The 17,399-nt window shown below is 43.0% G+C and overlaps 1 long non-coding RNA gene across 1 annotated transcript in view; it reads right to left on the reverse strand.

The window, feature by feature from the left end:
- LOC128643530 (uncharacterized) overlaps positions 1-15,806 on the reverse strand; it is a 34,470-nt gene extending 18,664 nt beyond the window's left edge. The window contains exons 1-2 of the long non-coding RNA XR_008399833.1: positions 15,738-15,806; positions 15,503-15,557 (exon numbers count right to left, since the gene is read on the reverse strand). This is a non-coding gene — a long non-coding RNA (uncharacterized LOC128643530). The remainder of the gene's footprint in view (positions 1-15,502; positions 15,558-15,737) is intronic.
- Positions 15,807-17,399: the final 1,593 nt, after the last annotated feature.

Genomic DNA, 17,399 nt, shown 5'->3' on the forward strand with positions numbered 1-17,399 from the left:
GAAGTACATTTAACTAAACTTACGGCTAAGAATTCCGGATTCGCCATTCAGGCACGCAGAGCGCTGTGGCTAAAATCCTGGTCAGCTGATGTAACTTCTAAATCGAAACTACTTAACATACCTTTCAAGGGGCAGACTTTATTTGGGCCCGGTTTGAAAGAAATTATCGCTGATATTACGGGAGGTAAAGGCCACACCCTGCCTCAAGACAGAGCCAAACCCAGGGCTAGACAGTCTAATTTTTGTGCCTTTCGTAACTTCAAGGCAGGAGCAGCTTCAACTTCCTCTGCTCCAAAACAGGAAGGAGCTGTTGCTCGCTACAGACAAGGCTTGAAACCTAACCAGGCCTGGAACAAGGGCAAGCAGGCCAGAAAGCCTGCTGCTGCCCCTAAGACAGCATGAAGTGAGGGCCCCCGATCCGGTAACGGATCTAGTGGGGGGCAGACTCTCTCTCTTCGCCCAGGCTTGGGCAAGAGATGTCCAGGATCCCTGGGCGTTGGAGATCATATCTCAGGGATATCTTCTGGACTTCAAAGCTTCTCCTCCACAAGGGAGATTTCACCTTTCAAGGTTTTCAACAAACCAGATAAAGAAAGAGGCGTTTCTACGCTGTGTACAAGACCTTTTACTAATGGGAGTGATCCATCCAGTTCCGCGGTCGGAACACGGACAAGGGTTTTACTCAAATCTGTTTGTGGTTCCCAAAAAAGAGGGAACCTTCAGACCAATATTGGATTTAAAGATCCTAAACAAATTCCTAAGAGTTCCATCATTCAAGATGGAAACTATTCGGACAATCTTACCCATGATCCAAAGAGGTCAGTACATGACCACAGTGGATTTAAAGGATGCTTACCTTCACATACCGATTCACAGAGAACATTACCGGTATCTAAGGTTTGCCTTCCTAGACAAGCATTACCAGTTTGTAGCTATTCCCTTCGGGTTGGCTACGGCTCCAAGAATCTTTACAAAGGTCCTGGGCTCTCTTCTGGCGGTACTAAGACCGCGAGGAATTTCGGTAGCTCCGTACCTAGACGACATTCTGATACAAGCGTCAAGCTTTCAAACTGCCAAGTCTCATACAGAGTTAGTACTGGCATTTCTAAGATCGCATGGGTGGAAAGTAAACGAGGAGAAGAGTTCTCTCTTACCACTGACAAGAGTTCCCTTCTTGGGGACTCTTATAGATTCTGTAGAAATGAAAATTTACCTGACAGAGGACAGGTTAACAAAGCTTCTAAATGCTTGCCGTGCCCTTCATTCCATTCAACACCCGTCAGTGGCTCAATGCATGGAGGTAATCGGCTTAATGGTAGCGGCAATGGACATAGTTCCTTTTGCACGCCTGCACCTCAGACCGCTGCAATTGTGCATGCTAAGTCAGTGGAATGGGGATTACTCAGATTTGTCCCCTACGCTGAATCTGGATCAGGAGACCAGTGATTCTCTTCTATGGTGGCTTTCTCGGCCACATCTGTCCAGGGGGATGCCCTTCAGCAGGCCAGACTGGACAATTGTAACTACAGACGCCAGCCTACTAGGTTGGGGCGCTGTCTGGACTTCCCTGAAGGCTCAGGGATCATGGACTCAAGAGCAGAGTCTCCTTCCAATAAACATTCTGGAATTGAGAGCAGTTCTCAATGCCCTTCTGGCTTGGCCTCAGTTAGCAACTCTGAGGTTTATCAGGTTTCAGTCGGACAACATCACGACTGTGGCTTACATCAACCATCAGGGAGGGACAAGAAGTTCCTTAGCGATGATGGAAGTATCAAAGATAATTCGCTGGGCAGAGTCTCACTCTTGCCACCTGTCAGCGATCCACATTCCAGGAGTGGACAACTGGGAGGCGGATTTCCTAAGTCGCCAGACTTTTCATCCGGGGGAGTGGGAACTTCATCCGGAGGTCTTTGCCCAAATACTTCGACGTTGGGGCAAACCAGATATGGATCTCATGGCGTCTCGCCGGAACGCCAAGCTTCCTCGTTACGGGTCCAGGGACCCGGGAGCGGTCCTGATGCCTTGACAGCACCTTGGACCTTCAGGATGGCTTATGTGTTTCCACCCTTCCCGATGCTTCCTCGTTTGATTGCCAGGATCAAACAGGAGAAAGCATCAGTGATTCTAATAGCGCCTGCGTGGCCACGCAGGACCTGGTATGCAGATCTAGTGGACATGTCATCCTGTCCACCTTGGTCTCTGCCTCTAAGACAGGACCTTCTAATTCAGGGTCCTTTCAAACATCAAAATCTAATTTCTCTTAAGCTGACTGCATGGAAATTGAACGCTTAATTTTATTAAAGCGTGGATTTTCGGAGCCAGTAATTGATACCTTAATACAGGCTAGGAAACCTGTTACCAGGAAAATTTACCATAAGATATGGCGTAAATACTTACACTGGTGCGAATCCAAGGGTTACTCATGGAGTAAGGTTAGGATTCCTAGGATATTGTCTTTTCTACAAGAAGGTTTAGAAAAGGGTTTATCTGCTAGTTCGTTAAAGGGACAGATCTCAGCTCTGTCCATCCTTTTACACAAGCGTCTGTCAGAAGTCCCAGACGTTCAGGCTTTTTGTCAGGCTTTGGCCAGGATTAAGCCTGTGTTTAAATCCGTTGCTCCGCCGTGGAGCTTAAACTTAGTTCTTAACGTTTTACAGGGTGTTCCGTTTGAACCCCTTCACTCCATTGATATCAAGCTGTTATCTTGGAAAGTTCTGTTTTTAATGGCTATTTCCTCGGCTCGTAGAGTCTCTGAATTATCAGCCTTACATTGTGATTCTCCGTATCTGATTTTTCATTCAGATAAGGTAGTTCTGCGTACTAAACCTGGGTTCTTACCTAAGGTAGTCACTAACAAGAATATCAATCAAGAGATTGTTGTTCCATCATTGTGTCCTAACCCTTCTTCAAAGAAGGAACGACTTCTGCACAATCTAGATGTAGTCCGTGCCCTGAAATTTTATTTACAGGCAACTAAAGATTTTCGACAAACTTCTTCCCTGTTTGTCGTTTATTCTGGACAGAGGAGAGGTCAAAAAGCATCTGCTACCTCTCTATCCTTTTGGCTTCGTAGCATAATACGCTTAGCCTATGAGACTGCTGGACAGCAACCTCCTGAAAGGATTACAGCTCATTCTACTAGAGCTGTGGCTTCCACTTGGGCCTTTAAGAACGAGGCCTCTGTTGAACAGATTTGCAAGGCTGCAACTTGGTCTTCTCTTCATACTTTTTCCAAATTTTACAAATTTGACACTTTTGCTTCTTCGGAGGCTGTTTTTGGGAGAAAGGTTCTTCAGGCAGTGGTTCCTTCCGTATAGAGATCCTGCCTGTCCCTCCCATCATCCGTGTACTTAGCTTTGGTATTGGTATCCCATAAGTAATGATGACCCGTGGACTGACTACACTTAACAGGAGAAAACATAATTTATGCTTACCTGATAAATTCCTTTCTCCTGTAGTGTAGTCAGTCCACGGCCCGCCCTGTTTTTTAAGGCAGGTCTAAATTTTTTAATTATACTCCAGTCACCACTGCACCCTATAGTTTCTCCTTTCTCGTTTGGTTCTCGGTCGAATGACTGGGTGTGACGTAGAGGGGAGGAGCTATATAGCAGCTCTGCTTGGGTGATCCTCTTGCACTTCCTGTTGGGGAGGAGTTAATATCCCATAAGTAATGATGACCCGTGGACTGACTACACTACAGGAGAAAGGAATTTATCAGGTAAGCATAAATTATGTTTTCATTATTCAGATAGGACTTTTAATTTTAATTGACTTTCCAATTTACTTTTATCATCAAATTTGCTTTTTTCTCTTGGTATTCTTAGTTTAAACTAAACATAGGTAGACTCATATGCTAATTTCTAAGCCTTTGAGGGCTGCCTCTTATCACATTCTTTTTAAATCTCTTCAACACAAAGAGACAGAAAGTACACGTGGCCTATATAGATAACACTGTGTTCAAGCACAGAAAGTTATTTAAGATCTAGCACAATATAATGCTAAATTTAAGACAATGGATAATAAACAGTCACAGTCATGTGATCAGGGGGCTGGAGGAAGGTTCCTAGATACAAGGTAATCAGAGGTAAAAAGTATATTAATATAACTGTTGGTTATGCAAAACTGGGGAATGAGTAATAAAGGGATTATCTATCTTTTAAAACAATAACAATTCTATGGTTGACTGTCCCTTTAAATATCCCTCCCACTTCCTCATTACCCCAGTCATTCTTTGCCTTTCATCACGTTAGTAGGTGACAGAGAAGTGTCAGACGATTCGGAGAGTCCTGAAAAAGGGTATCTGCCCTTCGAGATAGGACTGGAGTTTTAAGTAGTCATTTCTAACTTTCATCAATACACTCACTAATAGATTGCTTCTGGACAGGTAGGGATAGTTTTTCTGCAAAACAATCCAGACTACTGCTAAAAGCTCCTAAGCAATCAGTGTTGACGAGTTTCACTGCCTGCTTTCTCTCACTCAAGTTAATGTCAGGAGCGCTGCTATAAGACTGTCATACTTAAGAGGCTGTGTTCTGTTCCACAGCATGGATTCTGGAGGTAAGATTGTTTCAATTTACACATAAAACACAGTGTGGTCACAGTGTGGCTCCTTTATACCTTGATAGGATCCAGGGTTAATATCCTGGGCTGAGACTGTTTTTGGCTGAAACAAACAGGTTTTAAAGTGAAGGTCAATTTTTACCCGATGGTCACCACCTATGTAAACAGTATGCTCTATTACAGTCGCTAAGATAAAATTTGCAAAAAATCAATTATTTATTATTAAATTTTATATATAAAAAACCTTTGTTTCGTCTGTTTACTCCTCCCCCGATCCACTTCCTTATTTGGCCCTGTTGACGTAGCGATCGTTTCAACCAGTCCGCCGTGTCACTACCAAGCTCGTGCACAAGACTTTTAACAAACTGCGCATGCGTATTGTAAGAGAATTCGCGCATGCGTGGCAATTTCAAAGAACGTTATTTCTATTCCTCAGTTTACATGATAATTACCCGTTTTGAGGATTAGAAACGGCAAACTGTAAATTCACTTCCTTTCTTCTCTAGCGCGCTGTAACACTGACTGAGTCAATGTATCTAAGGAAAGCATACAGCATAATACGCATGCGCATATAATGCACGCGCATGATGTATTTGACGAGAGCAGAAATTAGACGCATGCGCTATTGTTACCAATGACGTGGGTAGAAAGGGGCAGGACGCCACGGGGGAAGCGAAGGAATTGGAGAAAAAGACGAAAAAAATTGTCAATCAAATGGGGGTAGATGTCGGGCGGACAGTTTTGGTGAAACGGAGGGTAATTGAGAAATAAAAAATACAAGTACAAAATTATTTATAAAGATTTTGATGAATGAACATGTTTATTTGCACAGCTCCTATTACTTGCGGTTCTTCTAATAACATTTATGTTAGTTTACTCCATTCCGGCTGAGACTTGAACCTGAGGAGAGCGTTTCCTCTTATCTGTCTGGGTCTAGAAGGTGGTGAGTGCCCCAGCCATTGGGAGTATAAAGGTGCAGTTTTCCATAATAAAAACGTTTTTATTTGTGTCCTCCTGTGAGTATAACCTGAGCTATGGAGGACTCCATGTTAGAAGGTTCTGTACTAAATCGGAACTGTTTATATTGTGTGAGGAGGCCGTGGTTTTCTCCTGTTAAGTGTAGTCAGTCCACGGGTCATCATTACTTATGGGATATTAACTCTCCCAACAGGAAGTGCAAGAGGATCACCCAGGCAGAGCTGCTATATAGCTCCTGCCCTCTACGTCACACCCAGTCATTCTCTTGCACCCAACTAATAGATAGGATGTGTGAGAGGACTGTGGTGATTAAACTTAGTTTTTTTATATCTTCAATCAAAAGTTTATTTTAAACGACACCGGAGTGTGTTTCCTTCTCAGGCAGAATTTGAAGAAGAATCTACCTGAGTTTTTGTATATGATCTTAGCGGACGTAACTAAGATCCGTTTGCTGTTCTCGGCTATTCTGAGGAGTAAGGTAACTTCAGATCAGGGGACAGCGGGCAGGTTCACCTGCAAAGAGGTATGTTGCAGTATATTATTTTCTAAGGAATGGAATTGACTTTGAAAATACTGCTAATACCGATATAATGTAAGTACAGCCTTAAATGCAGTAGTAGCAACTGGTATCAGGCTGACATGTATATATGTTAACACTTAAGTATTTCTGGGGAATGGCACTTCACTGGGAAAATACTGTATGCATATATCTTTTAGCCTAACTTGCAGTGGGAGCGACTAGCAGCAGGCTTTTTAAAAGACATTTCATATATTTGATTTTAAACGTTTGCTGGCATGTTAAAATGTTTAATTATCTGAGGTACTTGGTGAAAATTGTTTTGGGCTTTATTTTCCACATGGCTGTCGTTGTTTTAAATTAAAACAGTTTACTGAGCTCCCCTCACTGTTGTAGTGTGAGTGGGAGGGGCCTATTTTGGCGCTTTTACTACGCATCAGAAATTCAGTCACAGTCTGTCTTTTTCTCCCTGCATGATCCAGGACGTCTCCACAGAGCTCAAGGGTCTTCAAAACTAGTTTTGAGGGAGGTAATCACTCACAGCAGACCTGTGAGACTGTGCTTGACTGTGATAAAAACGTTTATATTGTCAATTGTTATACGTTTTTTTCTGATATTAAGGGTTAATCATCCATCCAGACGTTCAGGCTTTTTGTCAGGCTTTGGCCAGGATTAAGCCTGTGTTTAAATCTGTTGCTCCGCCGTGGAGCTTAAACTTAGTTCTTAACGTTTTACAGGGTGTTCCGTTTGAACCCCTTCACTCCATTGATATCAAGCTGTTATCTTGGAAAGTTCTGTTTTTAATGGCTATTTCCTCGGCTCGTAGAGTCTCTGAATTATCAGCCTTACATTGTGATTCTCCGTATCTGATTTTTCATTCAGATAAGGTAGTTCTGCGTACTAAACCTGGGTTCTTACCTAAGGTAGTCACTAACAAGAATATCAAGAGATTGTTGTTCCATCATTGTGTCCTAACCCTTCCTCAAAGAAGGAACGACTTCTGCACAATCTAGATTTAGTCCGTGCCCTGAAATTTTTATTTACAGGCAACTAAAGATTTTCGACAAACTTCTTCCCTGTTTGTCGTTTATTCTGGACAGAGGAGAGGTCAAAAAGCATCTGCTACCTCTCTATCCTTTTGGCTTCGTAGCATAATATGTTTGGCCTATGAGACTGCTGGACAGCAACCTCCTGAAAGGATTACAGCTCATTCTACTAGAGCTGTGGCTTCCATTTGGGCCTTTAAGAACGAGGCCTCTGTTGAACAGATTTGCAAGGCTGCAACTTGGTCTTCTCTTCATACTTTTCCCAAATTTTACAAATTTGACACTTTTGCTTCTTCTGAGGCTGTTTTTGGGAGAAAGGTTCTTCAGGCAGTGGTTCCTTCCGTATAGAGATCCTGCCTGTCCCTCCCGTCATCCGTGTACTTAGCTTTGGTATTGGTATCCCATAAGTAATGATGACCCGTGGACTGACTACACTTAACAGGAGAAAACATAATTTATGCTTACCTGATAAATTCCTTTCTCCTGTAGTGTAGTCAGTCCACGGCCCGCCCTGTTTTTTAAGGCAGGTCTAAATTTTTTAATTATACTCCAGTCACCACTGCACCCTATAGTTTCTCCTTTCTCGTTTGGTTCCTGGTCGAATGACTGGGTGTGACGTAGAGGGGAGGAGCTATATAGCAGCTCTGCTTGGGTGATCCCCTTGCACTTCCTGTTGGGGAGGAGTTAATATCCCATAAGTAATGATGACCCGTGGACTGACTACACTACAGGAGAAAGGAATTTATCTGGTAAGCATAAATTATGTTTTTTCTTGCCCACTCAATTAACATGCCTTAACACGGTTATAAAGTCTAAGATGGGAGACAAGCCTGCTGTCTTAGTCCCTACCTCTCAAGACTCGTCGTCCCGTGAGATTACTACCCTTGCTACATTATCAACTCCACATGCAGTTCCCCGTAACGCATCTAATCCTCCATCCAGAGGTTGCCTTTTCTTTTTTATGACACGATGAGTCCACGGATCATCTTAATTACTAATGGGATATTCATCACCTGGTCAGCAGGAGGAGGCAAAGAGCACCACAGCAGAGCTGTTAAATAGCTCCTCCCTTCCCTCCCACCCCAGTCATTCTCTTTGCCTACGTTAGTGATAGGAAGAGGTAAAGTGTGGTGTTAGATTCGATTCTTCTATCAAGAGTTTATTATTTTTAAAGTAATGCCAGAGTGTACTGCTTTGTTCTAGCGTGTAGCCGTAGTCCATATCAGTCTCTATAGGAGAGCTTTGGTGGCTTTAAAGCAATGGGAACTTGTGGGACATAATTCTCACTGCGCCTCCCATAGATAGTATGCTGCCCTGTTTGTGAAAGTCTGAGGGAGAAAATGCTACGTACATTTTGTTTCCACACACCAATGTGAGGGAGAGGACCTTGCAAGCCGGGTGAACTGCCTTACTGCCGGGCAGACTTCTAAGGTAAGTGCTAATTTTTATTTTCTGGAGTTATACAGGATTGTGGTATGTACGCAGAAAAAAAATTGACACTCTATATATGGATATATATATTCATGTACATTAGATATAGATAACTCTTCCTTTCCTTTACCAGATATGAGTCCACGGATTTCATCCTTACTTGTGGGATATCGCCTTCTGGTCAGCAGTAGGAGGCAAAGAGCTCCAAAGCAGAGCTGCATAAATAGCTCCTCCCTTCCCTCCCAACCCAATCATTCTCTTTGCCTGCGTTGGTGATAGGAAGAGGCAAAGTGAGGTGTTAGTTTAGATTTTTCAATCAAGTGTATATTATTTTTCTTTTAAAAGATATGACGAGTCCACGGATTTCATCCTTATGGGATATCGCCTCCTGGTCATCAGGAGGAGGCAAAGAGCACCACAGCAGAGCTATGTATATATAGCTCCTCCCTTCCCTCCCACTCCAGTCATTCTCTTTGCCTGTGTTAGCGATAGGAAGAGGTAAAGTGAGGTGTTAGTTTATATTCTGCAATCAAGTGTTTATTTTTTAAATGGTACTGGTGTGTACTATTTTGCTCAGGGTTGGAGCTTCTGACTTTAAACAACGGACTGGGGAGGCTGTCATTCCAATTGAAGCTCCCATATTGTTTGCTGCCCTGCTGATGGTCTTTGCCGATATTATCTAAGACCCTGTTTTGTCCACACAGAGCTGATGGAGGTGAGGTAAAAGAAAATCTTCATTGTGTGGGACAGCCTTATACTGCGTTCAGTTTTAAGGTATGTGCAGTCACTTACTTTTGGGGAGACTGTAGTATCTCAGAAAGTACTGATACTGATTCCCTATACCGGGAAGAGGTGATCAATTTGCACAGGGTAGAGAGTAGTGTGCATAGGTATCCCCTCTTTTATTAGGTAAAGCTTAGCAGGTGCTTTCAGAACACTAATAAATGTTTATTCAGTTGGATGTGATCAGGGCTATGACGCAGGGAGTGTGTGGCAGCTAAGTGTTCTGCATTAACGTTTGTAATTTAATGGGAACAAGAGAGCGTTTTTTATTTGTGGGGGCACATTTGGCTTATATTTGCATGACTTTGGTCAGATCGGTGATCCAAAATTTTTTTTTTCTTATGAGGATCGATATTCAGGGCCAAGTCCACCCACTATCTATGGGCGGGGCCTAGTTGTTCGCGCGCAGACGCGCACTTGTTATCCGGATCCTGACTATTGGAAAGGTTCTCAGAGCTACGATGTGGTCTTGGGAGCAGGACTCATGGGGGCGCAGGTAGGTGTGGCGAGGTGCTGATTCTTAAATCCACATAACTTGTATATACAGCATACCGGACAATTTTAAAGATAGTCCTGTGGTTGCCTTGTTTCATATTATTGCGGTGCAGTAAAAAAGTATACTTATTTTTTAAAGGCACAGTACATCGTTTTTTTTTTCAACAAAATTACTTAAGGGGTTTGTTTTTTACTCACATTAAAACGACCAATATTGCGATTGCTGTTTTGTTTGTCATGTCTAAACTTCTGGAAAGTACATGTTCTATGTGTTTAGATGCCAATGTGGAACCCCCCTATTACTTTTTGTCCCTCATGTACTGAGAGCTTTACAATTTAAAGAACACATCTTTTTAATACAAGTATATCTAAGGATGTTTCTCAGACTGATGAAATTCAGGGTATGCCGCAACTTTCTCCCCAAGCGTTACAACCTTTAACGCCCGCCCAAGCGACTCAGTGTTCTTCAACTGTGTCCACTTCATTCACTCTGCAGGATATGGCTGCAGTTATGTCATCCATTCTATCAGAAGTTTTATCTAAGTTGCCAGTGTTACAAGGCAAACGCAACAGGACAGAAGCCCATGTGGCCCCTGCGACTTCTGATGCTTTGATGGCTATCTCCGATGTACCCTCCCAGGGCTCAGAATTGGTGGGTAGTTAGACCCTGTCTGAGGGGGAACTGTCTGACTCAGGAAGTGCATTGCCCCAGACAGATTCGGACGTCATGTCTTTCAGATTTAAAACTGGAACACCTCCGTCTGTTGCTGCGAGAGGTTTTGATGACTCTAGACGACTGACTCTATTGTGGTCCCACCAGAGAAATTGTGTAAGATGGACAAATACTTAGAGGTTCCTTCTAATTCCGATGTTTTTCCGGTTCCTAAGAGAATTTCGGACATTTTTGCAAGGGAATGGGGAAGACCGGGTATCCCGTTCTCTCCTTCCCCTATTTTGTGGGAAATTCTCCATGCAGTCAGCTTCAGAGAAATTAGATTTCGATGTTTGAAAGGACCCTGAATTAGAAGGTCCTGTCTCAGAGGCAGAGACCAAGGTGGACAGGATGACATGTCCACTAGATCTGCATACCAGGTCCTGCGTGGCCACGCAGGCGCTATTAGAATCACTGATGCTTTCTCCTGTTTGATCCTGGCAATCAAACGAGGAAGCATCGGGAAGGGTGGAAACACATAAGCCATCCTGAAGGTCCAAGGTGCTGTCAAGGCATCTATCAGGACCGCTCCCGGGTCCCTGGACCTGGACCCGTAACGAGGAAGCTTGGCGTTCCGGCGAGACGCCATGAGATCCATATCTGGTTTGCCCCAACGTCGAAGTATTTGGGCAAAGACCTCCGGATGAAGTTCCCACTCCCCCGGATGAAAAGTCTGGCGACTTAGGAAATCCGCCTCCCAGTTGTCCACTCCTGGGATGTGGATCGCTGACAGGTGGCAAGAGTGAGACTCTGCCCAGGAATTATCTTTGATACTTCCATCATCGCTAAGGAACTTCTTGTCCCTCCCTGATGGTTGATGTAAGCCACAGTCGTGATGTTGTCCGACTGAAATCTGATAAACCTCAGAGTTGCTAACTGAGGCCAAGCCAGTAGGGCATTGAGAACTGCTCTCAATTCCAGGATGTTTATTGGAAGGAGACTCTCCTCTTGAGTCCATGATCCCTGAGCCTTCAGGGAATTCCAGACAGCGCCCCAACCTAGAAGGCTGGCGTCTGTAGTTACAATTGTCCAGTCTGGCCTGCTGAAGGGCATCCCCCTGGACAGATGTGGCCGAGAAAGCCACCATAGAAGAGAATCTCTGGTCTCCTGATCCAGATTCAGCGTAGGGGACAAATCTGAGTAATCCCCATTCCACTGACTTAGCATGCACAATTGCAGCGGTCTGAGGTGCAAGCTTTGTTAACCTGTCCTCTGTCAGGTAAATTTTCATTTCGACAGAATCTATAAGAGTCCCCAAGAAGGGAACTCTTGTGAGTGGTAAGAGAGAACTCTTCTCCTCGTTTACTTTCCACCCATGTGATCTTAGAAATGCCAGTACTAACTCTGTATGAGACTTGGCAGTTTGAAAGCTTGATGCTTGTATCAGAATGTCGTCTAGGTACGGAGCTACCGAAATTCCTCGCGGTCTTAGTACCGCCAGAAGAGAGCCCAGAACCTTTGTAAAGATTCTTGGAGCCGTAGCCAACCCGAAGGGAAGAGCTACAAACTGGTAATGCTTGTCTAGGAAGGCAAACCTTAGATACCGGTAATGTTCTCTGTGAATCGGTATGTGAAGGTAAGCATCCTTTAAATCCACTGTGGTCATGTACTGACCTCTTTGGATCATGGGTAAGATTGTCCGAATAGTTTCCATCTTGAATGATGGAACTCTTAGGAATTTGTTTAGGATCTTTAAATCCAATATTGGTCTGAAGGTTCCCTCTTTTTTGGGAACCACAAACAGGTTTGAGTAAAACCCTTGTCCGTGTTCCGACCGCGGAACTGGATGGATCACTCCCATTAGTAAAAGGTCTTGTACACAGTGTAGAAACGCCTCTTTCTTTATCTGGTTTGTTGACAACCTTGAAAGGTGAAATCTCCCTTGTGGAGGAGAAGCCTTGAAGTCCAGAAGATATCCCTGAGATATGATCTCCAACGCCCAGGGATCCTGGACATCTCTTGCCCAAGCCTGGGCGAAGAGAGTCTGCCCCCCACTAGATCCGTTACCGGATCGGGGGCCCTCACTTCATGCCGTCTTAGGGGCAGCAGCAGGCTTTCTGGCCTGCTTGCCCTTGTTCCAGGCCTGGTTAGGTTTCAAGCCTTGTCTGTAGCGAGCAACAGCTCCTTCCTGTTTTGGAGCAGAGGAAGTTGAAGCTGCTCCTGCCTTGAAATTACGAAAGGCACGAAAATTAGACTGTCTAGCCCTGGGTTTGGCTCTGTCTTGAGGCAGGGCATGGCCTTTACCTCCCGTAATATCAGCGATAATTTCTTTCAAACCGGGCCCGAATAAGGTCTGCCCCTTGAAAGGTATGTTAAGTAGTTTCGATTTAGAAGTTACATCAGCTGACCAGGATTTTAGCCACAGCGCTCTGCGTGCCTGGATGGCGAATCCGGAATTCTTAGCCGTAAGTTTAGTTAAATGTACTACGGCATCAGAAATAAATGAATTAGCTAGCTTAAGGGTTTTAAGCTTAAGTGAAATCTCATCTAATGTCGCTGAGTCAAGAGTCTCTTCCAGGGACTCAAACCAAAATGCTGCCGCAGCCGTGACAGGCGCAATGCATGCAAGGGGTTGTAATATAAAACCTTGTTGAACAAACATTTTCTTAAGGTAACCCTCTAACTTTTTATCCATTGGAACTGAAAAGGCACAGCTATCCTGCACCGGGATAGTGGTACGCTTAGCTAAAGTAGAAACTGCTCCCTCCACCTTAGGGACCGTTTGCCATAAGTCCCGTGTGGTGGCGTCTATTGGAAACATTTTTCTGAATATAGGAGGGGGTGAGAAAGGCACACCGGGTCTGTCCCACTCCTTAGTAATAATTTCAGTAAGTCTCTTAGGTATAGAAAAAACGTCAGTACTCGTCGGTACCGCAAAATATTTATCCAACCTACACATTTTCTCTGGGATTGCAACTGTGTTACAATCATTCAGAGCCGCTAACACCTCCCCTAGCAATACACGGAGGTTTTCCAGCTTAAACTTAAAATTTGAAATGTCTGAATCCAATTTATTTGGATCAGATCCGTCACCCGCAGAATGAAGCTCTCCGTCCTCATGCTCTGCATATTGTGACGCAGTATCAGACATGGCCCTAGCATTATCAGTATACTCTGTTCTCATCCCAGAGTGATCTCGTTTACCTCTAAGTTCTGGCAATTTAGACAAAACTTCAGTCATAACATTAGCCATGTCTTGTAAAGTGATTTGTAATGGCCGCCCTGATGTACTTGGCGTTACAATATCACGCACCTCCTGAGCGGGAGATGCAGGTACTAACACGTGAGGCAAGTTAGTCGGCATAACTTCCCCCTCGTTGTCTGGTGAATGTTGCTTAACATGTACAGATTGACTTTTATTTAAAGTAGCATCAATGCAATTAGTACATAAATTTCTATTGGGCTCCACCTTGGCTTTTGAACATATTGCACAAAGAGTTTCCTCTGTGTCAGACATGTTTAAACAAACTAGCAATTAGACTAGCAAGCTTGGAAATACTTTTCAACTAAATTTACAAGCAATATGTAAAAACGTTACTGTGCCTTTAAGAAGCACACAAAAAAACTGACACAGTTGAATAAAAATGAACCGGATTAGTTATATAAACCAAATTTAGCAAAGGATTGCACACATTAGCAATGGATGATTAACCCTTAATATCAGAAAAAAAAAAAAAAAACGTATAACAATTGACAATATACGCGTTTTTATCACAGTCAAGCACAGTCTCACAGGTCTGCTGTGAGTGATTACCTCCCTCAAAACTAGTTTTGAAGACCCCTGAGCTCTGTGGAGACGTCCTGGATCATGCAGGGAGAAAAAGACAGACTGTGACTGAATTTCTGATGCGTAGTAAAAGCGCCAAAATAGGCCCCTCCCACTCACACTACAACAGTGAGGGAAGCTCAGTAAACTGTTTTAATTTAAAACGACAGCCATGTGGAAAATAAAGCCCAAAACAATTTTCACCAAGTACCTCAGATAATTAAACGATTTAACATGCCAATAAACGTTTAAAATCTAATATATGAAATGTCATTAAAAAGCCTGCTGCTAGTCGCTCACACTGCAAGTTAGGCTAAAAGTTATATGCATACAGTATTTTCCCAGTGAAGTGCCATGCCATTCCCCAGAAATACTTAAGTGTAAACATATATACATGTCAGCCTGATACCAGTTGCTACTACTGCATTTAAGGCTGTACTTACATTATATCGGTATTAGCAGTATTTTCAAAGTCAATTCCATTCCTTAGAAAATAATATACTGCAACATACCTCTTTGCAGGTGAACCTGCCCGCTGTCCCCTGATCTGAAGTTACCTTACTCCTCAGAATGGCCGAGAACAGCAAACGGATCTTAGTTACGTCCGCTAAGATCATATACAAAAAACTCAGGTAGATTCTTCTTCAAATTCTGCCTGAGAAGGAAACACACTCCGGTGTCGTTTAAAATAACAAACTTTTGATTGAAGATATAAAAAACTAAGTTTAATCACCAGTCCTCTCACACATCCTATCTATTAGTTGGGTGCAAGAGAATGACTGGGTGTGAAATAGAGGGGAGGAGCTATATAGCAGCTCTGCTTGGGTGATCCTCTTGCACTTCCTGTTGGGGAGGACTTAATATGCCATAAGTAATGATGACCCGTGGACTGACTACACTTAACAGGAGAAAGTTTAATTTATACTTGACTGTCCCTTTAAGCCTTTGGCTGGGGTGTCTTTGCCTCCTCCTGGTGGCCAGGTGTTGTATTTCCCAACAGTAAGGAATGAAGCCATGAACTCCATATCTTAAGGAAAATTAGAATTCGGTATAGTTTTAAAGTGTATTTTTCTGGTTAGATACTGTAGGATTGTGCAAAGAGGAAGAATAAAAATCTATTAGTATTTACTGAACATGTTGAGAATCCAAAATATTGGCGTCTTTAGAAAAGCTGAAACAAAGTTAGAACCACAAAATGTATGACAAATGACTACCTCAATTTCAGCCCTTTGATTGGTCTGCCTCCCTTCCAGCCTTTTTGAAACATTTCTGTGGAGTAAACAAAAATACTGTTAGTATTCTTTATAACAATAGCATCCATTACTGACTAATATTTCAATTTTCTAAGTTTTTCACAATACAAAGGTATACTATAGCCCAATATTAGAGTTAATTGAGGCAGATGAGTTTAATTACAAATTTGCAAATGTTATGTTCTAGATCACTTACTGTGAGTTATCTGGGCCCCAGTAAACACCAATTCCACCACTTGCTCCATAACGGCCATTTTGATAACAGCAGCCATCAGTGTACACATCAGCTGACTGTCCTGTAAAGGGATAGTTAAACAAAAACATGCATTTAACATTTTTAATTTGAATCTGAAGTCCCTTTGCTCTCTGTAATATTGTACTAACAAGAAATTATTATCCACCAACAAAGAACAAAACTATGGATGAGCTGTTAGTGTGTGGTGAACACAGCTGTAAGTATAGCCGAAGCCCGGGATGTGTATACCTAGTACACCTCAGTTTTTTGTATGTCTAGGAAGAAAAAAAAAAGTACAAAATGGCAGTGAAACCCTATTTTTTTAGGCTGTAGGGACCCAGCTAATAAGATGCCTTTACATGCCACCATTGGCCAAATGATATGCATTTAAGAGAGTGCTGGCTATTGTGTGTCGTGTTACCCATCTTAATCTGAAATATGCCAAATTAGCCTCTGAACTTTAATAGTTTTAACAGAAACAGAAGAACCAAAAAACAGAATTTATGTTTACCTGATAAATTTCTTTCTCCAACGGTGTGTCCGGTCCACGGCGTCATCCTTACTTGTGGGATATTCTCTTCCCCAACAGGAAATGGCAAAGAGCCCAGCAAAGCTGGTCACATGATCCCTCCTAGGCTCCGCCTACCCCAGTCATTCGACCGACGTTAAGGAGGAATAATAGCATAGGAGAAACCATATGGTACCGTGGTGACTGTAGTTAAAGAAAATAAATTAGCAGACCTGATTAAAAAACCAGGGCGGGCCGTGGACCGGACACACCGTTGGAGAAAGAAATTTATCAGGTAAACATAAATTCTGTTTTCTCCAACATAGGTGTGTCCGGTCCACGGCGTCATCCTTACTTGTGGGAACCAATACCAAAGCTTTAGGACACGGATGAAGGGAGGGAGCAAATCAGGTCACCTAAATGGAAGGCACCACGGCTTGCAAAACCTTTCTCCCAAAAATAGCCTCAGAAGAAGCAAAAGTATCAAACTTGTAAAATTTGGTAAAAGTGTGCAGTGAAGACCAAGTCGCTGCCCTACATATCTGATCAACAGAAGCCTCGTTCTTGAAGGCCCATGTGGAAGCCACAGCCCTAGTGGAATGAGCCGTGATTCTTTCGGGAGGCTGCCGTCCGGCAGTCTCGTAAGCCAATCTGATGATGCTTTTAATCCAAAAAGAGAGAGAGGTAGAAGTTGCTTTTTGACCTCTCCTTTTACCTGAATAAACAACAAACAGGGAAGATGTTTGTCTAAAATCCTTTGTAGCATCTAAATAGAATTTTAGAGCGCGAACAACATCCAAATTGTGCAACAAGCGTTCCTTCTTTGAAACTGGTTTCGGACACAGAGAAGGTACGATAATCTCCTGGTTAATGTTTTTGTTAGAAACAACTTTTGGAAGAAAACCAGGTTTAGTACGTAAAACCACCTTATCTGCATGGAACACCAGATAAGGAGGAGAACACTGCAGAGCAGATAATTCTGAAACTCTTCTAGCAGAAGAAATTGCAACTAAAAACAAAACTTTCCAAGATAATAACTTAATATCAACGGAATGTAAGGGTTCAAACGGAACCCCCTGAAGAACTGAAAGAACTAGATTGAGACTCCAAGGAGG

Source organism: Bombina bombina, unplaced genomic scaffold, assembly GCF_027579735.1.
Source record: "Bombina bombina isolate aBomBom1 unplaced genomic scaffold, aBomBom1.pri scaffold_961, whole genome shotgun sequence".
Lineage (NCBI taxonomy): Eukaryota > Metazoa > Chordata > Amphibia > Anura > Bombinatoridae > Bombina > Bombina bombina.